Source organism: Microcebus murinus, chromosome 3 (assembly GCF_040939455.1).
Source record: "Microcebus murinus isolate Inina chromosome 3, M.murinus_Inina_mat1.0, whole genome shotgun sequence".
Taxonomy (NCBI): Eukaryota; Metazoa; Chordata; class Mammalia; order Primates; family Cheirogaleidae; genus Microcebus; species Microcebus murinus.
In genome coordinates, this window is record NC_134106.1 from 20056724 (window position 1) to 20072447 (window position 15724).

General features: G+C 47.8%; 1 non-coding gene across 1 annotated transcript; it reads right to left on the reverse strand.

Moving 5' to 3' along the window:
* Window positions 1-9894: 9894 nt before the first annotated feature.
* LOC142870407 (small nucleolar RNA U13) lies at window positions 9895-9996 on the reverse strand. Its single transcript, XR_012918808.1, has one exon. It is a non-coding gene; the product is annotated as a small nucleolar RNA U13 (small nucleolar RNA).
* Window positions 9997-15724: the final 5728 nt, after the last annotated feature.

A 15724-nucleotide genomic window follows, 5' to 3' on the forward strand; every position in this document is an offset into this window, starting at 1 on the left:
GCAGATGATAAAATCCAGAACCTCTTTTCTCTGAAAGCCAGCCATAAAACCTAAAATTAACCTGTGTGAAAACTGGCCACAGAGTAATCATCTGACCCACCTTGTTTGACTATAGAGCCCTGCCTCACACCCAGAAGGAAGGAATACATGCTCAGAGAGGCCAAGAAGACTCTAGACAAACAGGCCTTGCTGGGTTTCCCCACTCAGTCCATTAGCATTCGATCATACTCTTTTTTATCCAATCATATTTATACATAGCTGACCATACTTTGTTGAACCTGAGCATAAAAATGGACAATTTTCCCTATATCTTTGGGCTTTCTGAAGACTCCTGTGTACACATGTTAAATACATGTGTATGTCTTTTCTCCCATTAATTAATCTGCCCTTTGTCAGTGTTTATTCACCAAACTTTAGGGAGCTGGGGGCGTTCACTCCCTACGATTTCTCTATTTGATCCTGGCACACACACACAAAACCCTTTTTTTTTTTTTTTTTTTTTGGAGATAGGGTCTCACTCTGTCACCTGGGCTAGAGTGCAGTGGTGTCTTTGTAGTTCACTGCAACCTCAAACTCCTGGGCTCAAGCAACCCTCCCACCTCAGCCTCCAAAACAACTCTTTCTAGAGATTGAATGGTGAATGTGGGCAGTGGTGGAGGTAATATAGGATCAAGGGTGAAGATGGCAGAGACATGGTAGCACAGGACCTGATGGAATAACCCAGCAGAGAGGGAGAAACCAATGCTACAGATGAGAGTGGGAGAAGCCAAATCATCCGAGTGTTCGGTAGAACAGAGATGGGAGCCAGAGAAGGAACCTGTCCTTCAGAGGTAGAGAGCTTCCTTTGCCATGACAGGGGTGAAGGAGGAGAAGGAGGTGCAGACACAAGGAGACTTGTAGGATAAGCCACAGGAGGCTTCTGTCTATACCAAAGGATTTACCTTTTGACCCAGCATTTCCTGGGAATTATCCCAAGGAAATTATCTAGCAATTACACTAAATGCTGTTCAAGGCTATTCATGCAACATTGTTTATAGGAGCAATAAAACAAAATGAACTAAACATCTACAGTAGGGTATAAGGATTGTGGTAAAGCCATAATGGAATACTTTACAACCATTTAAAACAATAATGTAGATATTTTATTTCTAGACATAACAATGACCACTATGTATTGGTAAGTGAGGGAAGTATAAGATACAGATACAGACATAGATGTTGCTATAGATAGAAATTAGAGATACAGATGAAAAGATACCAAAGTGTTAATGATGGTTGTTCTGGTTATCTAAGCTAAGTCACAAACCATCCCAGTGTTGAGTGAATTAAAACAATATTGGCCAGATGTGGTGGCTCTTGCCTGTAATCCTAGCACTTTGGGAAGCCAATGCCAGAGGATGGCTTGAGGACAGGAGTTCGAGACCAGCCTGAGCAAGAGTGAGACCCCATCTCTACTAAAAATAGAAACATTAGCCATGCACAGTGGTGTGTGCCTGTAGTCCACTTGAGCCCAGGAATTTGAGGTTGCAGTGAGCTATGATGCCACTGCACTCTAGCCAGGGTGACAAAGTGAGACCCTGTCATCAAAAATAAAAAAGTAAGGCCGGGCGCAGTGGCTCACGCCTGTAATCCTAGCACTCTGGGAGGCCGAGGCAGGCGGATTGCTCAAGGTCAGGAGTTCAAAACCAGCCTGAGCGAGACCCCGTCTCTACCATAAAAATAGAAAGAAATTAATTGGCCAACTAATATATATAATATAAAATCAGCCGGGCATGGTGGCTCGTGCCTGTAGTCCCAGCTACTCGGGAGGCTGAGGCAGGAGGATTGCTTGAGCCCAGGAGTCTGAGGTTGCTGTGAGCGAGGCTGACGCCACGGCACTCACTCTAGCCTGGGCAAGAAAGCGAGACTCTGTCTCAAAAAAAAAAATAAAAAAAAATAAAAATAAAAAATAAAAAAGTAGGCCGGGTGCAGTGGCTCACGCCTGTAATAAAATAAAATAAAATAAAATGAAATAAAATAAAATAAATAAATAAATAAATAAAAAAGTAAAACAACATTTCTTTCGATCACAAATCTGTAGCATGAGCAGGGCTCAGCAGCACCAGCTTGGGCAGCTTGAAGGCAGGCTGGGGTCTATGATGAGCTGAAACTACTCACTCACAGGTCTGGTTCCTGGGCTGGGAAGGCTCAAATAGCTGTGGGCAGGAGGAGTTGGGCTCCCTGACACCTCTCCCTGCCTCTGTGTAGTCTGCCACGTGATCTCTGCAGCATGGCAGCCTTAGGGTAGCCATACTCTTACGCATGGGCGCAGGCTTCCCAAGGGTGTGTCAGAAAGAGAGAGAGCCAGGCGGAAGCCGTACTGCCTTTCCCACCTGGCCTCGGAAGTCGCAGAGCATCACTTCTGCCGAATTATACTGGTTGGGTAGTGACGAAGTTCCTTCCACCCAGGTTCAAGGGAAAGTAATACAGACCCCAGCTCAAGGAGGGAGCATTGCTTTCACAGTGTGAGAAGATTATGTGGCTAGTGGGGTGTATGGAGTGGGGTGTGGCTAGTGGAGCTCTTTGGGAAAATAGTCTGCCAGAGTTCAACCTACAGTCACAACGATTCAAATCCCTCCTAGATCCAAAATAAGCTCATTCATCTCCTCAATACCTCCAATTCTTCCCAAAATCTTATGTGTGGAAAGAAATAAGAAAAGACCACCGGACCACTGGACTACATGTACTGTATGCGAAGCTCTCAGCGCAGAGCCTGGCCCCAGTTAGCCCGCACTGGGGCTAGCCCTTGGCCTTAGTATTACGGTAGTGCTACGGGAAGGCAGGAGAGAGGAGAGAAGAGAGAAGGAAAAGGAGGGAAGGAAGGAGAGAGGGAAGGAGGGAAGACAGGAGCAGGCATGGGTCTTTTGGACAGGTTAGCTGATGGGCTCCTTTGGAGACCCTGAGTGTGCGGCTTCCTGGGGCCAGGATGAGTCACCCATGCCTGGCTTCAGTCACGCCAGGTGGCTGCAGGCACAGGGCCACGGCTGCTTTCATCATCCTAGCTTTGCACCTTTGAGGCTTTAATTAGAAAAGAGATGTCACGAAGGTGTGAGTGCGTTACAGAGGCAGGTGCAGAGGTGGCCTCTTTGGGGGAGGCGAAAGGCTGGGAGGACAGCAACAGGGGTGGGGAGGCAGACAGCCCAACATGGGGTGGGGGTGAGGAGGCATGAGGAGAGTGGCCTTGCCCTCAGCCTCCAGGTTCTGGCGCCAGGCCAGGGGGGCATCTCACTAGAACATTCAGGCATGAGGCTGCCGTCTGTGTGCATTATGTGGGCTGTGCTGGCGTAAGCACTGACTCAAGCCTTGAGGGTCACAGCGAGGCACCCAGCTCCATCCGGCCCGCCCTCTGTGCTCACTCTCCAGTCTCGGTGGACAAGCTGGCAGTGGCTGCCCGCCTGCCCCATGGAAGAACCACTGCCCCTTCTCAGGGTTTCTTGGGCCCAGCCAGGGCCTCTGTCAGAGAGAACACTTCATTCCTGCTGTTGTTTGGAGCAGAGGGGCCTCTGGGTGGCCTAGCCTGCTCCCCTGCCTGCCAGGGCACAGCTACCAAACTCAGCTTGTGGAAAGTTGTTTGCAAGGTGTCTGGTAGAGAGATGGTGCTCAAGAAATATTTGCAGAGCCAGGGAAGGGGGCAGTGAATGAGGAAGGGAGCCCTTTCATTTATTTATTTATTTATTTATTTATTATTGAGACAGTTTCACTCTGTCACCTGGGTTACAGTGCAGCGGCATGATCATAGCTCACTGCAACCTCAAACTCCTGGGCTCAAGTGATCCTCCTGCCTCAGCCTCCCAAGTAGCTGGAACTACAGGTGTGAGCTACTGTGCCCACCCCTCCTTCATTGTGCCTAAATGAGAAACAGCCCGGCATCTGCCCTTTCGTGTGCATGTTCAAGACTCACGAGCATGTTCAAGAAATCCTAACTACTATTAAGATTGTTTTGGGACTCAGAAAATAATAGCCCAAAATATGGAACTGTAGGAGTGAAGGGGGAACAGTGAGTTCCCTCCCTCACCTCACACCACCTCCCCCAGGGGAACTTCCGTCCAGGCCTTTGTTCTTTGGGCTCATTCATTTCCCCTGAAAATCACTTTCTCCTGCACCCCTACCTCCGGTTCCCCATGAAGAAGGGTATATGAGCATGTGGGGCTGGGTGCAGTGGCTCACACCTGTAATCCCAGCACTGTGGGAGGGGAGAGGCAAGAGGCTCACCTGAGGCCAGGAGTTCAAGGTCAGCCTGGGCAACATAGCAAAACTCCATCTCTAAAAAAATATTTAAAAACTCTTGGGTTATGGGGCAATCATCCTCCCAATGTTCCTCATGCTATATACATAAATACATTTGCCTGCCTTTTTCTCCTTCACTCTATTGTCAGCAAACCGTCAGAGGGTGGAGAGGAAGCTTCCCCTTGGCCCCAGCCATTGTCCACAAAGACCCTAATTAAGAATCCCTCAGGGGGCTTGATGGGGCTTGGGGAGCAGATGTGGAACTGGTCTCCAGAAAAGGGCCCTGAAGCCTGGGGCACAGCGGAGGAGAGGGTCCCTGACAACGCACATGACCCAGGGAATGGGGGAGGGTCCTTCTGTCCCCCATCCCTGCGCCATCCGCCCAGCTGCAGCCCTTTCACTGAGGCTCCCATTCCGCTGCAGCTGGGCCGCTTCCCCGGCAGTTTGACCCCAAGGGCAAAGAAGAATCAATTTGTGCAGAGAGGAGAATGAAAGAGATTTCAATTGACCTTTGAATGAGGTTTTAATTTGCTTTATTACAGCCAAAGGGGCCTCGTGAAGAGACCCTTGAGACTGCTTTTATCCGCTAATGGTGCATTAGTGCGGCAGCCCGAGTCTGGGTCGCGTGGGTGCTGCAGGGCGGGGGCGCCAGAGCCGCCCCTCCCTGGAGTTGGTTTCCAGCCCCTCGGGGTCCTGGGAAGAGTCGAAAGTGGAGGAAGACACAGTGGCCGGGTGAGGGCACCTGGTTCTAGCCCTAGCTCCCCTTCCAGGCCTGGAGGTCTATGGTTTTAAGCTCAGATCTAGAACTGAGCTCTGAGATAGTAAACTGGTCTTGCAGAATGCGGCCCCAGTGGGCACAGCAGAGCTCTCTGGGCAGAGGCGCTCAGCCCTGTCCCTCTGTTCCTTGGGCCTTTCTCAACCCAGTTTCTTCCTGAATAACCGCTCGAGTGTCCCAGTGGCCAGCCAGTTCTCTGTTCTGTCCACTCTCAGTCTGAGATGAAGCCAATTAGTCAACACCAGGCTTGACTAATCGTCACCATTCCAGCTGCCGGCAGTGCCTGCGGGCTCCAGGCAGTGCGGATGGCCAGCCCTGGTCAAAGAGCCCCTGCAACTGCTCCTCCACACAGGGCCCATTTCAGGGCAACACCCCAGCATAGAGGCCTGTGAGTTTGTGTGCACAGTCCCGCGTTAGAAATGTCAGATGCTCTTTTACCCTGAGCTGGCACTCGGGTGCATTGCCATTGGAGCCACACCTGTGTTCTTTCAGAGCCACTCTCTATCCCAATCCCTTTTCCAAACTAAGGGTTCGTTTCTGTGCAATCAGAGTGGACTCCTTGGAGGTGGGGTCTTTGCCAAAGATGATGTGGACACTACAGACACACCAAGCTCTCCCAGATGACGTCCTGCTGCCACGCTCTTTCCAGAAAGAGCCCAGGTGCCAGCAGCCACCCTTCTGACTCGGCAGTGATCATAATGGTTCTTTTGTGGAGAAAATGCCTTTGTTAGGGCCTCAGGCTAGACTGTGGCTTTTCCAGAAGAAAGCAGAGCTCTCCATCCAGGGGTTGAGGTAGAGAGAGCGCAGCGGAGGCCAGGAAGGATGTTGCTAATGCACATCCATTAGTGGAACACCGGAGAGCATTCAGGAGCTGTCCTCCTTCCTGCAGACCCAACAATGGCTGCGTGGAGGGGGGTTGAAATGGCCTTTTTACAGGCACTCGGCTCAATCCTCATCTCTGAGCCCCGCCCGCTGGGCACCTGCCTTCCATCCTCAAGCCTGTTGCTCAGAGGAATGCTGCAGCCGGGACATGCATCCAAGTCGCCTGCACTGTACCCTCAGACCTGCTGCCCCTGGAGAGTGACGCCAGGCCTGGGCAGAGCAGGTGCACCTGCTCTGCAGCATCTCAAAGTGCACACTGTGTGTGCACGTGTGTGTGTGGGGGGGGGTGAGGGATGCAAGGACATCCGAAAGGGAGTTTAGTTTGTTTTTAACAAACTGGCCAAAATATTCATGTCCAGTTGAAAGAGATCCTCTTCAAAGCAGCCCCCTGGGCAGCTGTCCTGGGTGCCAGTGGGGGCTGGAGCCTTCGGCTGCCCCTTTGGGGGAAATATCTTCGGGCTAGGGCTAAGCCCCCTGGAGAGGCCAGTCTCTGACTCCAAAGTCACCTTTTTAAAGAGTGGGTCTATTACGTTTCTTTTATTTCTCCTTTATATTATAGTTCAATCTTTATATTCAGCTTTCTTTTTCTATTCGTTATGGGTATGAGGTGGTTATATTATCAATCCATCTCATTTCAAGATAATAATAATAAATGAGATCTTACTACTTATTTATTCTTAAAAGGGAATTTTGCTGCTGGTGGGAACATAAAATGATGCCACTTTGGCAAACAGTTTGGCAGGTCCTCAAAATGTTAAATGTGGAGTTACCATATCCTCCAGCGATTCCAGTCCCAAAATTTCTTCATAGCAGCATTAGTCATAATAGCCAAAAAGTGGAACCAGTCTCAATGCCCATCAACTGAGAAATGGATAAATAAAATGTGGCGCATCTGTAAAATGAAATACCTCTTGACAATAAAAAGAAATTGAGAAAGAGCAGGGACCCCTCTGAGGGGCCCGCTGAGCCCCCCAAAATGGACCTAAAGGGAAATCTTGAGTCCCTTCAGGGGACGTTCCAGGCACCTGGCTGGCCTTAAATGTGACCAGGAGTAACGATGGCCCTCCAGGCTAGCCAGAGTCATGGGGTGTCCTGTTCCCTATGGAAACTGAAAGATGGCATCTTAATATTCTTGAGTTATTTTTCAGAAACCTCCACAGGATGGAAAATACAGATAAGGGGGAACTGAAGAATTAAACTCTGACCACCATGCTTTGTTCTAAACTTCCTGTCACACTCATCCTAACACTCCTTTTCACTAGTCCAAGAATCTCGGAATCCACCTATGTCCCCCCTTCAGGATGTCCCACCTTTTGGGGTCAGGCCACTGTATAACCTCCATATACTGATTAACAAAATGTGCTCCTGCCTTTACAAACTTGGCTGTTCATTCTTGCTTGGCGCCCCGAGATAAAGATGCCTCTTTCTCCTGCTACACCTCTTGGCTTCAGTGTCCGGCTTTCCTGAGCTGGGTGAGCAGATCCCAGTGTGGTAACAAAATGAAACACTGACACATGCTACAAAGTGGATGGATATTAAAAACATGATGCTAATAGGAAGGAGCCAGACACAAAAGGCCACTTTATTATGATGATGCCATTTATATGCAAAGCCCAAAGTAGACAAATCCATAGAGACAGGAAGCAGAATGTCGTGGTTGCCAGGGTGGGGGAGTTGATGAGGAATGGGCAGTGACTGCTGATGGATACAGGATTCCTTTGGGGTGATGAAAATGCTCTAAAATTGACTACGGTGATAGTTGGCCGGCTCTGTGAATATACTAAAATCCATTTTATTGTACATTTTGTAAGCTGTTCCGTGAACCTCCATATGTTTTTTATAAACCCCTCCCTTGACTAACTCCTTGACCCTTTTAGTTGTTTCCCAAAAATGACGGACTCAAACTCCTGGTCTCAAGTGATTCTCCTTCCTCAGTTTCCCAAATCGCTGCTTTGAGTCACCACCCCAGCCTGCAATGGTGGATTTTCTACAAGACAAAGGAGTTGAGATTCTGAAAGCCCCAGGGCAGACTTCCTTTTGCCAGGACTCCTCCTCCCCCTCCCCCTGCCCCAAGGCACGTGGCTTGGGGGATTTGAGGCAGCTTCTCCCTTTCTCCTGGCAAGATGTTTGTCTATTAAAAATTCCTTTCTTGGCCGGGCGCGGTGGCTCACGCCTGTAATCCTAGCTCTTGGGAGGCCGAGGCGGGCGGATTGCTCAAGGTCAGGAGTTCAAAACCAGCCTGAGCAAGAGCGAGACCCCGTCTCTACTATAAATAGAAAGAAATTAATTGGCCAACTAATATATATATAAAAAATTAGCCGGGCATGGTGGCGCATGCCTGTAGTCCCAGCTACCCGGGAGGCTGAGGCAGAAGGATCACTGGAGCCCAGGAGTTTGAGGTTGCTGTGAGCTAGGCTGACGCCACAGCACTCACTCTAGCCTGGGCAACAAAGCGAGATTCTGTCTCAAAAAAAAAAAAAAAAAAAAAATGCAAAAAAAAAAAAAAATTCCTTTCTTGGCCTGGCAGGGTGGCTCACGCCTGTAATCCTAGCACTCTGGGAGGCCGAGGTGGGCGGATTGCTCGAGGTCAGGAGTTCAAAACCAGCCTGAGCAAGAGCGAGACCCCATCTCTACCATAAATAGAAAGAAATTAATTGGCCAACTAATATATATATAGAAAAAATTAGCTGGGCATGGTGGCACATGCCTGTAGTCCCAGCTACTCGGGAGGCTGAGGCAGGAGGATCGCTTGAGCCCAGGAGTTTGAGGTTGCTGTGAGATAGGGTGCAGCCACAGCACTCACTCTAGCCTGAGCAACAAAGGGAGACTCTGTCTCAAAAAAAAAAAAAAAAAAAAAAAATTCCTTTCTTCTGTATCAATCCTCATTGTCTCAATAATTGGATCTTTGTGCAATAAGCAACTAGACCTAGACCAAAACCCCGCTGGGGTTTTGACAACTTCAAATAGGTGAATTGTACGGTGTATGAATTATATCCCCAAACTATTACTTAAAAAGGGATGGTTGTGGAGGAAAGTGGATAAACAAATCGTGGTACATGCACAGAATGGAATATTAACTAGCAGTAGGCAGGAGCCAGTGATAGTGCAACAGCATGGATGAGTCTCCAAACATTGTGTTGAGTGAAAGAACCCAGACACCATGGACAATGTAGCATGTGATTACCTTTTCATGAAGTAGAACATGCAAAACATGAAGAACAGGTAAAAGGAACCCACTCAAATGAGGAGGGAGGGGAAGTGACTAGAAAATTTCCTAGGGACTTTCTGGGGTGATGGAAATGTTCTATATCTTGATTGACAGGTAGGAAGGGACCCTCACTGCACTGTGAGCTTAGATCTGTGCCATGTAATGTGTGTGAATACACCTTGGTCACAAAAGGGGGATATGTATTAAAGCGGATAATCACTCTTTTAGACACTTAATTGAAAGACTATGGAAAACAAAATTTCTCTCTTCAGAAATCAAATTCCCCTTTTGAGTATTTGCCCTTTCCTTTTTTTTTTCTAATAACTTATTATGGAATTTTCAGACACACAAAATGTCGAGGGAATCATACAACGAGCCCTCCTGTGCCCATCAGCCTTCTGCTATTCTTGTTTTAACTATTCCCTCTGGGTTTTGTTTTGTTTTTTTATTCCTGGAAGATGTGAAACAAATCCCAGACCTCACGTCATCATACCTATAAATACTTTGTATGTCTTGGTAACAGAGAGGACTTTTAAAAAATAACTACAATACTCATGACCAAACTCAATGACGTCAACCATGGTCAGTTTTTTCCAGTGGTTTCAAATGCCCTTTCACAGTTGCTTTTGTTCTAATCTGGATCCGGACAAGGTCCATACATGGCATTGGGTTGCTATGTTTCTGAGGTTTTTCTGGATCTGTAACAATTTCCCGTCTTTTTTTTATGTCATTTATTCTGTTGGGAGCACTTTTTTTTTGTTCACGTAGATGGGTACCATGCTGATGTGGTGACAAGGTTTGAGGGAGGCACATCTCACATGACAAGGCAAAACCCGATCACCCGGCTCATGAACCACAGAAGGAGTGACTCAGATGATGCCCTTTACTGGTCTCTGTCCTCACTCACTCCCCTCCCAGAAAAACTCTGAGCCTCTGCAGGGTTAAGCCTGCTCCTGCGTGGCCTGGCGACCCCTTACCTTGAAATTCTAGAAGTTGCTCAGAGCAACCAGGGGTCTTACCCTGAAGGGGGGGCCACCACCCTGACAGGAAGCCAGAGGCTCCACATGCAAACGTCTTCTGGGCTTCCAGTGTGGGCTGCGCACACATGAGGGGACTTGCCTGGGCTACACTGGGGGGACCTCTGACCTGAGAATGAGACTGGGTCTCTGAGCGGAAGATGCACGATGTTAAGATCCCCCAGTCATTCAACAAGTGTTCACAAATCTCCGACCTGTGCAGGCTCCGCGTTGGAGACAGCATTCAGCAGGGAGCAAGACGCAGGCCCTGTCCTCCGGGGGCTTCCGCTCTGGCAGGGGAGGGAGGCCGTAGCACAGGGTCAGGGGAGCATCGCTGCACTGGATGGGGAGCCACGCTTTGCAGAACCACGAAGCATTGCTAGGGGTGCAGTGAGGATGGGGTGCTAGGGACGGACACTGTGACAAGGATACACTGGGGCAGGGACCTGAAGGAAGTGAGGGAGCAAGCGGCACAGATCTTGGATCAAGGGCACTCCAGGCAGAGGAAACAGCAAGTACAAAGTTCTACGGTGGCTGCGACTTTGCACGTTCGAACATCAAGTGTGTGGCTGGAACCAAGGGGGTGAGAGTGCTCGAGATGGAGCAGAGGGGGTGGGCAGAGCTTTGTGGTTCCTCTGAGGGGCCTGCGTTTTTACTCTGAGTGACAGGGGACCCCTTTGCCATGTGCTGGGTAGAAGAGTGGCTTGAGCTGATAACGTCTCCTCAGGGTCACCGTGGCTGCGGGCTTGAGGGTAGTCTGAGGGAGGGAGCCCACCAGGAGACCACTGCAGACACCCAGGCGGCAGTTGATGGTGACCAGGATCGGTGCAGAGGAGTAGAGGAGGATCCGTCACCAAGGCAGAGCCAGTGGGATCCACTAATGGATTGGATGAAGAGTGCGAGAGAAAGAGGAGAGTCTAGGACAAATCCAAGCTTCTGGACTGAGTAACTGGAAAGACAAAGTTTCTCCATTTACTGAGATGAGAAAGACAGGAGTGAGTTTTGGGAGCAAGATTAGGAGACCCCGTTCCCAAAAAAAAAAAAAAAAAAAATCCAAGAAAGACCAGGTTTAGCTGGGTCTATGGATTAGAGCACAAGCCTCTCCTTGTGCCTTGGGCTTCCTCAAAGCATGGCATCCTCAGGGTAATTGGACTTATTATATACACACCCCAGAGTTCCAGGAACGAGTGTTCCAGAAAGCAAGGTGGAAGCTTAATAACCCATCCTGGGAAGTCACGTAGCATCACTTCTGCCATTCTTACTTGGTAAAGAAGTCCTAAGCCCAGCAGGATTCAAGAGGAAGGAACATGTAACCCCACATATCAAAGAAAGGAGCACCAAAGAATTTGCAGCCATTGTTTGAAACCATCATATCACAGATCAAATTCATTTCTTCATTCTGATGTTACTAATATTACTCACCTGTTAAGTTTTATTCACTTGATGAGACCCCAGATTCATTTTGGGAACTGAGGCTGTTGGTATCATCAGAGACTCTGGACCAGGATCCAGGAGGAGTCTATCCAGGCATTCATGACCCTAGGCCCCTTTTCATAGTCACAGAACTCTGGGCCTTATGGTTTTCTATAGCACCCTCGGGTTTCTCTCTTATCTAATTGTCTCCATAACCTCTAGCACAGGTATTCCTGTGAAGTCTTCAGCAACTGTTTTTTTTTCTGAGACACAATCTTGCCCTGTCATCTAGGCTGGAATGCAGTGGCATCACCATAGCTCATTGCAGCCTCAAATTCCTGGATTCAAGCCATCCTCCTGGCTCAGCCTCCCCAATAACTGGGACTCTAGACACACAGCAACACACCTGGCTCATTTTCCTTTTTTTTTTTTGAGACAGAGTCTCGCTTTGTTGCCCAGGCTAGAGTGAGTGCCCTGGCATCAGCCTAGCTCACAGCAACCTCAAACTCCTGGGTTCAAGCAATCCTGCTGCCTCAGCCTCCTGAGTAGCTGGGACTACAGGTACAGGCATGCACCACCACGCCCAGCTAATTTTTTCTATGTATATTAGTTGGCCAATTAATTTCTTTCTATTTATAGTAGAGACGGGTCTCGCTCTTGCTCAGGCTGGTTTCAACTCCTGACCTAGAGCAATCCGCCCGCCTCAGCCACCCAGAGTGCTAGGCATTTTCCTATTTTTTGTAGAGATGAGGTCTGACTATGTTGCTCAGGCTGGTTTTGAACTCCTAGCCTCAAGTGATCCTCCCACCTCGAGCTCTCAAAGTGCTAGGATTATAGGCGTGAGCCACCGCACCTGGCCTCCAGCTACTTTTAACTGTGACCTTTTGCATAGCTCTTTACCACTTAATTTGACCAAGTGGGATTTAGGACTTCACACCCAATTTACAATTAACCTCAGTCACCCTTTTAATTAATGAGATTCTGCCCTCTCTTTATATTTCTCCTTCTCTGTGTATCTTTGGCTCCTGTTCATTCTGTGATAGACAGGTAACCTAGTATAGCAGTTAAGAGTGTGGACACTTAATATGATGCTATTTTTCTCTCCTGAGAATTAAATGAGGTAGATTTTGTAAAATGCCTGTTACACAATAAACACTTGATGCATTAAATGTTAGTTCTTGTCTCTCTCCAGAACTTCCCTGTCTGTGTTCCTCACTCCTGTTCTTCCAGCAGCTCAGAATATTAGCCTGGCTCATGTCCTTTCCTTAGCACTTCTGAAGTTCTTGCCAGGTATGTTCCTAACTCTTGTGGATCCTAGGTTAGGACCAGAATTCCTCTCTAGAAAAACAAAGCTATACCTTTAAAAAAAAGAAAAAAATGTCTCCTGCAAACCAAAGCCACATTCTATTTCTTATGGCCCAAGTGTATCTTTTCCCAACTCAAATGTAAATTCCAGAAGGATGGCAGCTGAGGCTCATTCTTTCCTTATTCCTGGTGGCTGGCAACAGAGAGTGAGCCCACCCCACGCTCAGCTCCCTGAGGAATACACGATCCTTGGGAGAAGAAAGTTCTGGTGACACCTCTAAGAAAGTCATCGTTTGTTCCCTCCCCAGAGGGAAAGTGATTGCCCCAGGGTAGCCAGAATGAGGAACAGGGTCCCAGTTACCTTGGCATCCAGACTCAAAGCCCAGGACAGAATGGACATCCAGATGTAGAAGCCTTAGGGGGGTGATGAAAGAAATGCAGATTAAAACTACAATGAAATTTCATTTGCAACCAACCTAATTAGTAAAGGTTTTCTTTCCTCTCTTGATTTTATATAACTTATTATATACAATTTTTATTGACATACGCATAATTATTTAAAAAGCACACAGATCAGAAGCATGTAGCTCACTGAACACATCCATGTCACCAGCACCCACATCAACAAAAAGAATGTGACCAGCGCCCAAAAGCTTCCTATACTAGTTTCTACTGCTGGATACCAAATGACCACAAATGTAGTAACTTAAAACAACACCCCCTGATTAGCTCATAGTTCTGTAGGTCAGAAATCCAGGCCCAGCATAACCTCGAGTTCTCTGCTCAGGGTCTCAAGAGGCCGAAATCAAGGTGTCGGCCGGGCCAGGCTCTTCTGTGGAGGGTCTGGAGAAGACTCCACTTCCAACCTCATTGAAAGCCTTAGCCAAGTTCACTTCCTTGCAGTCTAGGACTGAGCTTCCTGTTTCCCTGCTGGCTGTCAGGTAGGGGTGGCTCTCTGCTATCAGGGGCTGCCTGCATTCCTTGGCACAGGGCCTCCTCCACCTTAGACCAGGTGGAGACTCGCACACTGGATCAGGCTCGTGCTTCAAATCTCTATCACTAGGAAAAGCCCAGCCCCTTGTAAAGGGGCCACTGCATAAGGTCAGGCTCACCCTGGGTAGTCTCCCTTTCTTAAAGTCAACTGATTTAGGATCTTAATTACGTCTGCAAAATCCCTTCACAGAAGTATCTAAAATAGTCTGTGCTTGAACCACTACAGGGAGTTTTCTTAGAACTCTGCCCACCACACACTCTCAAGCCTCCTTTTGCTCTCACCCCCAAGGGTAACCCATATCCTGACTTCCAGCACCACAGATTAGTATTGCTTGTTTTTGAGTCTTATATAATCACTTGATATGGTCCTTTTTTGTTGTTGTTTGTTTTGGCTTCTTTCACTCAATATTATTTGTGAATTCATCTATGTTGTTTCTTGCAGTTTTATCTCCCTTATTATCATTTCTATGTTTATTCCATTGTATGAACATATCATAATTTATTTATACATTCTACTGTTGAAGGGCATTTGGATGGTTTCTAATTTTGAGCTATTATGAATACTGCTTCTATGAACATCCTGATACATGCCTTTCCGTACACTCATGTACACATTTCTATTGGGTGTCTACCTAAGAGTGGAATTAATCCTACATGCTCATGTTCAGTTTCTGTAGATTCTGCCAAGCAATTTTCTAGAGTGTTTGTATCAATTTACACTCCCACCAGCAGTGGATAAAAGACCCAGTTGCTCATGTTCTTGCCAACACTTAGTGTTGTCAGGCTCCTTCATTTTAGCCATTCTGGTGAGTGTAGTCTCTCATTATGGTTTTAATGCACATTAAAGTGAGTCTGCTCACTCACTCTTGGGTTTGCTCCCCTTGTGGCCTCATCTGCACCCACAGATATTTCAACTTCAGTTCCCCCTGCTGACACCTCATGCTTTCTGCACAGATTCCTAACAGAGAATCTGCCAATCACTAGGTCGGGTCATAGGTCCTCGACAGACCAGGGCTCCCCTTGGGGAGGCACGCACCCTTGCTCTAATCGACAGATGGAGCCAGAGAAGTCAGGATCACATGGTATAAAGGCTGGCTACTTATGAGCTGCTCCTTAACCAGGCGCTGGGGGTGGGAAGGGTAGGGTGGATGCGGTGGGAACTTGGGGGACCACTGTGGCTCCAAGGAAAAAGCCCAGAAGGTACTTCTGGAGAGCTTGAGGACAGATGTGGCCGAGCTGTGCACAGAAGCTCAGCTGAAGAGGAGAGAATCCCTATAAGGTAGTGGTTAATTTTCTATTGTGGTTATTAACTAATTACCACCAACTTAGAAGCTCAAAACAACTCCCATTTATTATATCACAATTCTGTAGGTCAGAAGTCTAGATTGGCTCAACTGGTTTCTTTGAACTGGGTTTCACAAGGCCAAAGTCAAGGTGTTGGCCAGCTGGGCTCTTATTTGGAAGCTCTAGGAAAAATCCACTTCTAAACTCATCCAGGTCGGTAACAGAATCCAGCTTCTTGCAGTTATAGGACTGAGGCCGCAGTTTTCTTTCTGGCTATCAGCTGGGGGCCACCCTAAACTCCTAGAAACCACTCTCAAGTCCTTGCACATTGGCCCCTACATTTTGAAGCCAACCAGAATCCCTTTTATGCTTAAAATCTCTCTGACTCCCCTTCTGCCGCAGTTATGGCCTGAATTATGGTTTTCCAAAATTCTTATGGTGACGTTCTAGGCCCCCAATGCCTCAGAATGTAACTGCATTTGGAAATAGGGCCTTTAAAGAGGTAATTAAGGCTAAATGAGGTCACTGGGCCTAATCCAATCTGACTGGTGTTCTTATAAGACAAGACACCTGGGATTTGTG